The sequence below is a fragment of the Rhineura floridana genome, chromosome 5, assembly GCF_030035675.1.
Source record: "Rhineura floridana isolate rRhiFlo1 chromosome 5, rRhiFlo1.hap2, whole genome shotgun sequence".
NCBI lineage: Eukaryota > Metazoa > Chordata > Lepidosauria > Squamata > Rhineuridae > Rhineura > Rhineura floridana.
Window position 1 is genome coordinate 139,476,158 of NC_084484.1, and position 12,611 is coordinate 139,488,768.

A 12,611-nucleotide genomic window follows, 5' to 3' on the forward strand; every position below is an offset into this window, starting at 1 on the left:
TCTGCATTCAAAGCAGATCCTCCACTACTGTGCTATGGCCCTTCCCCAAGAGGGTCCCTGCAACAAAATGTGAGTGTGTCTTGGTGGGGGGAACCTTCAAAGTTCTCCCTTTTCAAGCAGGGTAGGGGGCTGCTCAAAGTGAAAGAACAGGTGGGTCCTGGCTGCCAAGAGAGTGAGTGCATGGGCAGGCAACAGCTGGCAAGTGAGAAAGTGAATGGGTGGGTGGGTGGGTGCCTTTATATATATATATATATATATATATGTCTCTCTCTCCATCTTTTTCTTCCAGCTGCTCCAGTCCCCCTCCCATCCAGTTTTCTATTTCCCCCTTCTCGGTCAGCATTTTATGGGCACAGGGCATGCTTGGTCTTCATTGGGCTGTTCTGCCAGCATTTTTCTGAAGTTTTTTTTGTACTTCTGCCAGGATTATCCTGAGTCTGATGACATGCCCTTATGCGTGGTTGTTGCTGATTTGGCTATATAAGCAATAGCATCTTGTGGATGGAATTGGAATGTGGGATGATGGTAGAAAAAGTAGAAATAATCTCACTCTTTAATCACCTTGATTATGTGAACCAAAGGAAGGAATATACAAAAATTAAGTATGTCCCCAAAAAGGGAGGGTGAAGTGTGTTAAGGACCATCCTCCATGATGCAGATCTGAATACATCCATATCATAGTAACTCCTCAAGCAGGCCATTTGCCATTGTAGCACCAGGGAAATAGCATTCCCATTCAGAAAAACATTCAGTTTAGAACTATCTGAGTGTCGTGGAGGATAAGGCTATCAGTTGCTACTAGCCATTATGGCTGTGCTCTGCCACCATAGACAGATGCAGTGTGCTTCTGAAAATCAGTTGCTGGAAGCCATAGGAGGGGAGAGTGCTCTTGCACTTGGATCCTGCTTGTGGGCTTTCCATGGGCATCTGGTTGGCCACTGTGAAAACAGGATGCTGGACTAGATGGGCCACTGGCCTGATCCTGCAGGCTCTTCTCACGTTCTTATGTGTTGGACATTCCTCAGCAATTGAAATAAATGTCACTGTATACTGAAGCCACATTGTGTAGGTCACAGGCAGACACTGCATCTACAGCAGAGGGCAGGCCTTGGCACAGAAAGATGCTTATCTGCAATTATGTAAGAAATCTGCTACAAGAGATACAGACTCAGATCTTTAAAGCTGAGTGCCTGCAAAGACATTTTGCTCTCAGGCAAAGAACAAGACACCATCTCTCATTCCATGTGCAGAAGCTGACTGGCCTGGCAGTTGAATCTTATTTTAATTGCTGGCAACAGGACAGCATCCTCCACTGCACTTGAGAGGGCAGCAGGCTGTCTTAGAACAAGCACAGGGTATACACAGCTCTGTCCTCCAATACCTTACCACCACTCCCTGCCCTGCAACCTCTGCCACCTGAGACAACTGCCTTAGCTTACCGAATGGTAGGGCTGGCCCTGCTTGACAGAATGTATGGGATCGACTTTGATGCTGCATCTTAAGTGAGGCAGTAAATAGCAGCACTAGCAGACATAATCCAGTTAAAGGACAGCCCACATGAAACTCACAAGCATCCTGTTTGAATGTCTGCCAGCTCCTCCCACACGCCATCTTCAAATTTGCAAGATGCAGACACTGATGGCTTGACTAGGAATGGTTGAATCAGTTAATTTTGGTTTCTCTCCACTTCTCATTTCCACAGTTTTAAATTCACTACTCCAAATCAGTTTGCTTTTTCTTTGTTTCAGTAGCTTCCTTTGTTCTTAGGAGGTTAGTACCAACCTTCAAACCAAGGGACAGAAACTAATCTCAAATGGTACTGTAAATGTTTGTTTGCTATTTATTTGCAGAAGGCTGATCTTCTGTACTCTAGTGATAATTCTAGAACCCATACCAAAAGAAAAAAGAAAAGCAAGAGAATTAAAAGTAAACCTCAACTGAACTCTTAATAAAAGAAATAAAGCACCAGCACCACACACTCATTCAATCCTTGGGTGGGCAACCTTAGGCCCCAGAGCTGAATGCAGCCCTCCAGGCCTCTCTCCCCCTGACCCTTAGGACTCTCCTCAGGCCCCACCCTTCACCAGCTGTAGTCTGCGCCCTCCTCAAATGCTTTTGCCTGGCTGAACTGTGCCCTTGAACTGTGATAACGCCTCTTGCTTGCCTGAATGGAGAGGTCAGCAGGGGTATACAAACCTCTGATTTTTGCATGGCTGAGATGCAGCCCACTGCACAAATGGAAGAGACCCTGGCCACCACTGGGCTGTGACCCATAGAAGGTGGACCATGAAAGAGTGCAACCCCAAGGCTGAAAAAGGTCCCTTAGCCACTTCTGATTTAATCCCTCGGTACTGAGTATCTTACTACTGTGAGCAATTGTGGATGACATAGTGGGGAAGAGGTGCTTACCTGATCTCCCAGCAGGTCAGTTCTTGTTGCTTACCAAGGGGAGGAAGAGAAGGGCAGAGCAGCAGGGAGGACAACATGGTGCAAACCAGCAACATCAATATGGCATTCCTGCTGGTGTGTTTTTACTGGTTGTACTCTGACTCCTGCCCGCATTCCAGATAAAATTTTATCCCTGCATATAGGAACCCAGGAAGCTGCCTTACCAAGTCAGATCACTGATCCATCTAGTGCAGTACTGTGTATTTCCAATATTTTATTTATTTATTTACATTTGTACCCCACCTTTCCTCCAAGGAGCTCAAGGTGGTGTGCGTGGTTCTCTTCCTCCCCATTTTATCTTCACAAGAACCTTGTGAGGTACCTTAGGCTGAGAAACTATGACTGGCCCTAGGTCACCCAGTGGGTTTCATGACTGAGCAGGGATTTGAACCCTGGTCTCCCAGGTCCTAGTCCATCACTCTAACCACTACATCACACTGAGATGAATGCCCCAAATGTAATATATTTTCCTGAAATAGTCAATATTTACTGTAATATGCCTACTTAGTATGATCTTTTCTTGTACATGCTCTCTGTCTGTGCAACACATAAGATGATTAGTATGTGTATACGCATATATACGTTAAGAGATAAGACACTGGACTAATTATATTATCACACCTCACCCATGCTGAAAAGCCATCTTAGTACAAGTTCATTGTCTGATGACATCACTGCTGATCTAATAATTCTGCTGATGCAGGCCTCCTATGATCTTTATCACATATGTGACAATAACTTTACTATTTCAACAACTTAATGAGGATGGCTTATGAAGAAATGAGACTTCAGACAAAAACTGTTTTAAGAATAAGGTAATCTCATCTATTTAGATATGTTCTTCATGCAAATGTGGCGCTGAAGAAGGCGCAAGTAGATAACAGTGTAAATCCCTTTTACTTTGTGCCGTAATCTTCTCATTCCAAACAGAAAGACAGACCTGAGAAATTATATGCACTAAAACTGTCTAGTCAACAAAAAATCTCAACCTAACAAACAATAAATGTACTAAAATGCCGCTGAAATTACAATATTTCCTAGAGTGTGGTCATTGTTTGAAAATAAGCTTTGGGAATTTTTCTGATGGCAAAAAACCTAAGAAGGTTTCCCAGTTTTATTTCTGGATTTATCAGGTAGCTTCACAGAATTGGGCTGCTTCATTAATTAGGTGTGGACGTTTTTCTATAACCAATCTGTTCCTCTGAGCTGTTGTTGTGGTTTACAGTCTAACAGAGAGGAGATCATTTTATTTTTCATTGGCACATGGAGATTACAAAGTTGAATATAGTGTGGCAAAGCCTTTGCTTTTCCTGATCTACAAAGATTTACTGCTTGAGATCTAATACTCATATAAGGCTTCTGATCAACAGAAGGTTGACAGATCCAGAAGTGCCTAGCAGTGCAAGTTCTTTTTCACCCTATACTATTTAGTTGCTCAAGAAACTTTTCAAAATTACAGAGAACCTAGAGACATTAACATAACATTTTCATTTAAGACTTAAAACTTTGGTTTAACTCCTTACAGTTCAATCCTAACTATGTCTTATCAGAAGTCCTGTTGAATTCAGTGGGGTTTACTTGCAAATGCTCAACTTGTTGTTAAAGGCATGATTGTAGGAGCTGCTTAAACTCATATTAGATATTGTGCATCCATAATTTCCTGTCTTGTAAGCAGCTGACCACACTTTTAATCTGGGGAGAATTGCAAAATTCAGTTTCATTTGAAAGGCTACAACATACTACACAAATATTAAAATGGAACACTTCCCTGCTGTTGTAGGCTAAGCAGTGGAGGCTGGTGGCTCCAAGGTTGGTGGGCAGTGAATCCACCCTCGGTTTTAGTCCAAACTTTCAGGGAGCTGTCCAAGGTGCTCAGCAGATTATTGCTTTACCACGCATTCATTCACTGGCGATCACTTGTGGCCAAGTAAGATTGTTTTCCAAGATAAGGTCTTTAACAGTGGGTCCGTAAGTGACTGTGGAGGCCAATTCTGGATCCACACAGCTTCCCACAGTCAGGACATAGATTTCCAGATGGAAGATGGTCACAATGAGGATTTGTTTTATGTGCCTTTCGTTTAGCTCGTTTGTCCCATTCGCCCTGTATTCATGCTTTTTCAAATTCCATAGCACTTTTGATAATAGCCGACTTCCATTTGGGGCATTCATGGGCCAAGACTTCCCAGTTCTCGATGCTCATGTTACATTTTTTTAGATTCACTTTAAGAACATCTTTAAACCTCTTTTGCTGTCCACCTATATTCCGTTTTCCATCCTTAAGTTGGGAGTAAAGGAGCTGCTTTGGAAGACGGTGGTCAGGCATTCGAACAACATGGCTGAAGCTAAGTTGATGTTGAAGGATCATTGTTTCAACACTGGTAGTCTTTGCTTCTTCCAAAACACTAACATTAGTCCGTCTGTCTTCCCAAGTAATTTGCAGAATTACTTGGAGGCAGTGTTGGTGGAATCTTTCAAGAAGTTGGGAGTGGTGTTTATAAATGGTCCATGTTTCACAGGCATACAGTAAAGTTGTTCGTACAATGGCTTTGTAAATAAGCATTTTGGTCTCCCTGCAAATAACCCAATTCACAAACACTCTACTCTTCATTCGGGAGAATGCGGCACTCGCAGAGCTCAGACGATGTTGAATTTCAGCATCGATGTCAGCTTTACAGAGAGATGGCTTCCAAGATAGAGGAAATGATCAACGTTCTCCAGCATCATGCCATTAAGCTGGATTGATGGTGCTACAGAGGGACTAGTTCACACCTGCTGATGAAGCACTTTGTTTTTTTTAATATTAAGTGAGAGTCCAAGCTTTCCATATGCTTCTGCAAAGACATTTAGGATAGTTTGAACATCTTTCTCTGAATGTGAGGAGACTACATTATCATCGGCATATTGAAGTTCTATGACAGATGTTATCATTACCTTACTTTTTGCTTTCAGCCTACTGAGATTAAAAAGCTTTCCATCTGTTCGATATATGATTTCCACACCAGTAGGAAGTTTCCCCTCAATAAGTTGTAGAATCATAGCAATGAAGATAGCAAATAAGGTCGGAGCAATGACACATCCCTGTTTTACGCCTGATCCAACTCTGAGTGGATCACTCTGAAAGCCATTGTTATCCAAAATCATTGCTGTCATGTTGTCATGAAGGAGTTACACAATATTCACAAATTTATCAGGGCATCCATTTTTCAGAAGGATGGTCCGGAGATCGGTTCGATTCACAGTATCAAAGGCTTTAGATCAATAAATGCCATATATAAAGGTCAATTCTGCTCCCGGCATTTTTCTTGAAGCTGTCGTGCAGCGAAGATCATGTACACTATCCCCCTGGAAGGGCGGAAACCATTTTGAGATTCGGGGAGGACATCCTTTGAGATCAGCAGGAGGTGATTTGAGAGGATCATTGCAGGATTTTTGTGGTAGCAAGAAAGGAAATACCACGATAGTTCCCACAATCTGTTCTATCACACTTCTTTAAAAGGGTGATAATTATGGCATCCCTAAAGTGTTCCGGGATCTCCTCCTTCATCCAGATTTTTTTGATGAGCTTATGAAGTTGTTGTGTACGTTCAAGCCCACCTTCTTTAAAGACTTCAGCAGGAATCCCATCAGGTCCACTAGCTTTGTTCTTCTTCATTTGATTAATGGTTTTACTGACTTCATCCAAATTAGGGGATACTGCAAACTCATTTCTAGTTGTTTGTTGTGGAATTTGCAAGAAGACCTCACTAGCCACAATAGAGTTACAATTAAGGAGGTTGTGGTAATGCTCTTTCCAACGCAGTGCAATAGACTCTTTATCCTTAAGAAGTTTGTTACCATCCATTGAACGCAACACATTCAGTTGTGCATTTGCCACACATATACACCTGATGTGTGGTAAAGTCCTCCTTTTCATTCCTGACCCAGCCACCCCAGTGTGAGAAAGCTCAACCCACAGTAGTATAGTCATTTGTATATGCTCATAGACTTTGTATGGACTCATAGACTGGCGATGCCAGTCAAAAAGAGGAATCTAAATCTAGTAGAGATAGAAGCTTTGATTTCATCTTTACTACAGTAGGGCCCCGCTTATATGGCGGGTTAGGGACCAGGCCCCGCCGTAAAGCGGAAATCACTGTAAAGCGGACCCCATTGACTATAATGGGCCGTGTCGTGCGAAAATGTCGCAAAATGCCGTAAAATCGCAAAATCGGCTTTAAAACGGGGAATTTCCCTGAATTGAAAGCTGCTGCATCAGCAGAACGCCACAAAACGGAACGCTGGTAAGCGGGGCCCTACTGTACTGCTACTACTACTGCTGCTGCTGCTGCTGCTGCTACTACTACTACTAGTAGTAGTAGTAGTTCACTGTGTATATATACTCCTTGAGATTCATTTTTCAAGTTATTCGGTAATTTTGATGAAAATGCCTTTGAAAGATCATGTAGAAATAAATTGAGAGCCATGAATTAAATTGTGACCTGTATGAAGTAGCTGCATTTCATTATCATTGTGTCTTGCTATTTTAAATGGTTTACCATAAGCAACTCTTGATTGTCTGCTAAGCGTTACACATTTATTGCCATGGTTTTCCCCCAACCCCTGAAATAAATTTATAGTGACTGCGGCTGCTTATATGCATATTTTTGGAGGAAAGCTATTTTGAAAATAACCACTTCTTCAGGTCCCCCCCTCAACTAAGAAATAACCTCCCTGTTTTGCTTAGCCCTTAAGAGGAAGGACACCATGAACAGTTAATAAAGAGCAATGAAGATTTTATGCAAATGGTGGTGGAGCAAAATCTGAATCCTGCTGAACATCTGCATGATTGGCAAGTCAAAACTCCAGCCCACACCCCTCTTCAGAACAAGGGACAGACCTGCTAAGCAGCAGATATCCAAACTGGAATCCCAGGTAGGCATTTTTAAAAGCCTTTCTGTAAAGGGGATGCCAAATGGAACAATTTATTTTATACAATTTATTTCTGAGGATGTACTAACAATCAAAAATATGTATTTGAAAGAGGAATATTGTCACTGCATGAAAAGTGGTCAGAAGTAGATGTCATGTCTGTCCTTACAAAACTTCTGTTTACAGTGTCTTCAGTACTTGAAAAGGATGTGGACATACTATCCCTCTCCTAGTAATTGATTTTCTTGCCCTGAAACCAGTGATTGTTGCTGAGGATAAACACTTGGATGTGTGTTCAGAGTTCCCACATTTATAAGGGCTTCCTAATTTATCTCAACAGAGGAAATCAATGCATGTGTTTATTTTCTCTACCAAAAGTGGTACTCTTCTCTGCAGGAGGGATGGAAAGATCTGTCCATTTTGCTTCTCTCCATTTCTCATTTTTCCAGTCTTAAATTCAGTTCTCCACATTTCTGCAGCAATTTGTGAATTTTTAAAAAATCCTCACGAAAATCCTCCAGCATTTTATTGCAAATTTCTCTAACAGATTTTTGTAGGCAGTTTTGACTAGTGTACACATTTTTGTAAGCACTTCCTCATCACATGATGCATTTTTGTTTGTTGCTTTCACTCATATATATATATATATATATATATATATATATATATATATATATATATATATATATATATATTCATTTTTTATGCATACTTTCCCCTTACATAAGCATTTTTATAAACATTGGTTGGCGACCTGCATTGCAACATTCGATTAAGTGCAGTGCGCCAACCAATGTTTAGGATAGCTGTGGAGGATGGCTGTGTTTCAGTTCTCATATTGTTTCAGAAAGTGCAAATTTGATAGATTTGGCTTGAAACTGATTTTCTTGCCCATCCCTACTCTGCAGGATATGGGTACATCTGCATGTATGCCAGACCACACACTGAACCGTGCATCTGGAAGTATATTTAAACATGGTCCCTACAAAAGCTCATGTGTAAGATGCCACCTATGTACTACAGCCCAACAAGCACTTGATAAAAATTATAAACCCTTTGTTTTTGCAACACAGAGAGGCCGACTTCCTACACACAATGGAAGAGGTGCTAAACCAGTGCCTGAAGTGTACCACTTCTGGCGGCAAATAGTGGCTAATATGGTGGAATGCTCCCCCAAGGAAAAATATATATCCTTAGATACAGAAAGCTAGCATGCTTCAAAAGAAGCCTAGACTTCAATACATTCCAGTGTTATCTAACTTTTTGTCCTATGGGGTATTTTCTTTCTGCATGGAGGACAGTTGAATCATGTGAATGCTCAACTAACTCAAATTTCAACTTGTTCAAAATACTGCCACCCATCTCTTGACTGGGACAAACATCTGGGAACATATTACACATGTTCTTCAATAAGTGCACTGGTTTCTTCCAAGTGCATTTCCTGACCTATTTCAAGGTGCTGTTTTTGTATTCTACAGCCCTAATACTCTGGGTCCAGAGTATTTGGGGTGATGACTTCTAAGTTCTCCTATAAAATCACACATATCTGTAATTTGAGATCTGCCAGAATGGCCCTATTCAGAGTTCCATCTTCACTGATGACAGATTGGCCTCCAGGAGGAATACAGCCATCTTGATAGTCACGCCAAGTATGTCAATGCCCTCTTGTGAGAAGTGTGTGCAGTCACATCATTGGATGGTTCCAGAAACAGGAACTTGGTTTGGTCTTGCATTTGAGGCCATTTCCTAATACCTGAGAATAGCAGAAAACTGTTCTTTTGCCATTGTGCCCTCATATAAACAGTTCCTGATGACTGGGTTTGGAATGCCTGGAGATCCGTATGGGGAAAGGCATGCTAGAGGTTAATCTATGTCTTATTCCATTTCTGCATCAGGCCTTTCCTCCCTCCATGCTGCGGGCTTCTGCTCATGAAGATTAGTTTTTTTAAAGGAAGGCAATTATTCAGAATGAAGTATATGAAGCCCTTAGCTAGAAGACTAATAGAACAAATAGAAGCAGAATACTGTGTAGCCTACGGTTACCATTCCCCCCCCCATTACTAACGTTTCTTCTGGAAGCGGTAACGGATGGTGTGTTGGGACAGAGGTGCTCATCCAACCTCTGGGTTGGCTGCATACTGGGAGATAAAGGCAAGGCAGCAGTGAGATTGGCATGGAGCAAATACACCAGTGAGAGCAAATGAACTGTGCTGCCGATCTCACTCCCCCATCCCTTCCCCCACTATCTCCCAGTAAGCAGCAGTGGCATGGCCGATGGGAGGTCAGGTGAGCACCACCGCTGCCCCACTACAGTGTCCAATACTGCCTAGAGTTAAATCTTGTACACTTCTAAAGGCATACTTAGGAATTAAAACTCACTGCCTTGATGCAAAAGGTTGTAATGGGGAAAACGTAGGTTGGCCAGATACAAAAGAGGACAGAACTCATGCACCTTTAAGAGTTGTGTAGCGGAGGGAATTTCTGCATATGTAAGCTTGCTAGCTAAGCAACAAGTGCTTAAATTCCCTCTTCTACACAACTATTAAAGGTGTATCTGGCCAAACTAGGAAAGCGCCATATATTTCAGAGCATCGTAGCTGAAATTTAACTTGTTTAAAGTAGACCACTCTCTCCATCTGTAGTGTCTAAAAAAGTTGCATTTATATTTTGTTCTCAACTCTGCTGACCATGTGAGCTGAGAATTAGATATCTTTTCACTCAACCTGATGAAAAAATGTATGCGTAACTTGAAAGCTGGCATACTTCTGGCATACAGATGATCAGAAGCTGGTTTTACAAAAAAAATCACTTTGAACATTTCATGTCTTTTTTAAAATCCTGCCTGGTGATTCTTAAAGTCACTTACTTATAGGTTCCATTGATTCAGGTTAATGTATTAGTCAACAAGCAATTCAGTCTTCCCTTCTGCTCCATCCAGCTATGTCTGGCTATGCCAGACTCCACTGGGGGTAGTGGGGACTCTGCTGCTGTGGGGTTTCACTCCACCTGGCTAAAGCATGTAGGAGGGGGAAGCTAGTATGCATTACTGAAATGGAGGGTTTCAGAGATGGAGAGGGGCAGAGCTGAGCCAGCCAAGCGTCTAAGCTGCTCAGCTATTGGCAATGGGCTAAATCTAAACCTTTCTGTTGCAACACTGAATAATTTTTCTAACTCCACCCCCGACTGTTGGGACTGGTGCATCTCCAGATGCTGTAGTGGCTCCAGCAGGCTCTGTTAACTCCTTCTGCTGCCCATCAGGGGTTTGGATTATGCTCTTAACCTGCAAACTCATGCACACTTACTTTGGAACAAGTTCCATTGAACACAGTGGGCCTTATGTGTGACTAAAGATACTTAGGAATGCACTGAAAACTACTTTTGAAAATCTTTATTTTTTAAAAAAAAATGAATTAAAAGAATTCATTATGGAACCTGTAACTGGTCTTTATTAATTTTTTTAAATTAAAATTGCAATATCTTATACAACAGGGGGAATATTTTACATGGTTGTTACTTTATCACTTTTATCAGACCTCGATAACAAAATAATGTGTTAATTTAAATAATCTTGCAAAGTATCAGCTTTTCAAAGGAAATAATTCATGCTAAACATCTGCTTTAAAAATCAAATAAAAGTAACAAACATTAATGTAGAAATATTGGAGAATCCAGTGGAGGCTGGTTGAAAGGGGCTCTGCCTCTCCAACCTTAGCCTGCCCTCAGCCAGCCCTCACTTGTTTGCCTTCTTATTCACAAGCAGTCCAGGGGGTGGCCCTGCCTAGCAGCTTCCTACTTCTTAGTATTAGTGTTACACGCTTGTGCAACTGAGCAGGAAGGAGGATGTGGCAAAACTAGAATTAGTTGGCTCAGCCTGTCATTGGCTCTGGCTCTGGCTACCATTGGCTTTGGTTCCACCTACTGTTGGCTTCGCTGCCTTCTGCCCTACTAGTTCCAAAGGGCATCAAACCTCCAAAGAACTTTGACTTTCTTCACTCACACTATCGTTTTTTTCTTCTTTATGACTATTATCTAGATTCTGTTAAGATGTGCCTTTCATGACAGTCCAAAGAAACATAAAGAATGATATGATCAACAAAGTAAATAGTTTCTTGCCTACATCTGAATTTCACTGTTTGAGTTTCACTGAATAGCTAGCTCCATTAATTTTCTTGGCCATCTGGAACCATTTTACACGATGGATCACCTTATGCCATATATGCCCACTCAATCATTTTGATACTCGGAACTGGCACTTTTATAAGTGCCACAATGCTCATTCTGCACTTGTAAGGTAACAGCTGCTGCACTCTGGAGCTACCTTCTCATTGACATTAGGCCGGTGCCTTCATTATACTCTTTTTGGCACCTACGAAAAACTTTTTTGTTTAGGCAAGCCTACCCAGACATATAACATTGACATGGATTTTAATCTGTAATTTGGCTAATAATTTATATTTTTAATGGTTGGTTTTATTTATATATTGATATTTTAAAACTTGTAAGTTTGACTTTTATTGACAATTTTAATGTTTATTTTATATTCTTTGTAAACCATTTAGAGGTTTTATTTACAATTAAGGCATATACAAAAGACAAAAAAAATAAATTATGGAAAACATATTTTGGTTATAACATGTTGGTTTGGGAGCAGAGATCATTCAGTGATGACTGAGGTTGAAACTAGATATTACAATGGTAGACCTGCATCTTTAAATTCTGTTTTGCCCCATATATATGTAAAGTGGAGGGGTGTAGCACAAATTAAAGGCCAAAGTGGAGCCAAGGACATGACACTTAACCCCTCCTGCCTGTCTCTTAGTGCTATAGTCCATCTTTCTAGGTATATTTTTCTGACCAGTGCTCTGATACTGGACACCCTGTAGGGAGGTGCTTTGGAGAAGGTGCAAGCAGACAAATATTTAAAGAGGCAGATCTACCATCATTGCATATAGTTATTTCATTTATTCATTCAATTTATTTATTCATTCATTCCATCTATAGCAGGACTGGAGAATCTCAGGCCCGAATGTGACATTCCAGACCTTTTTGTCTGGCCCTTGGAACGCTGCCCAAGCCACACACCCTTCCTAGTCACACCCTACTGCCCATGCTTTGCACTCACCTTGAGTGTTTTTATGTCTGGGTGGAATGCGTCCCTTACCCGAACTCTGATAATACCTCTTGCTTGTCTTAATATGTTGCGCTCATATGCCCTGAACCAACTAGCCAGCTGCTCTTGTTGCACAGGGCACAGT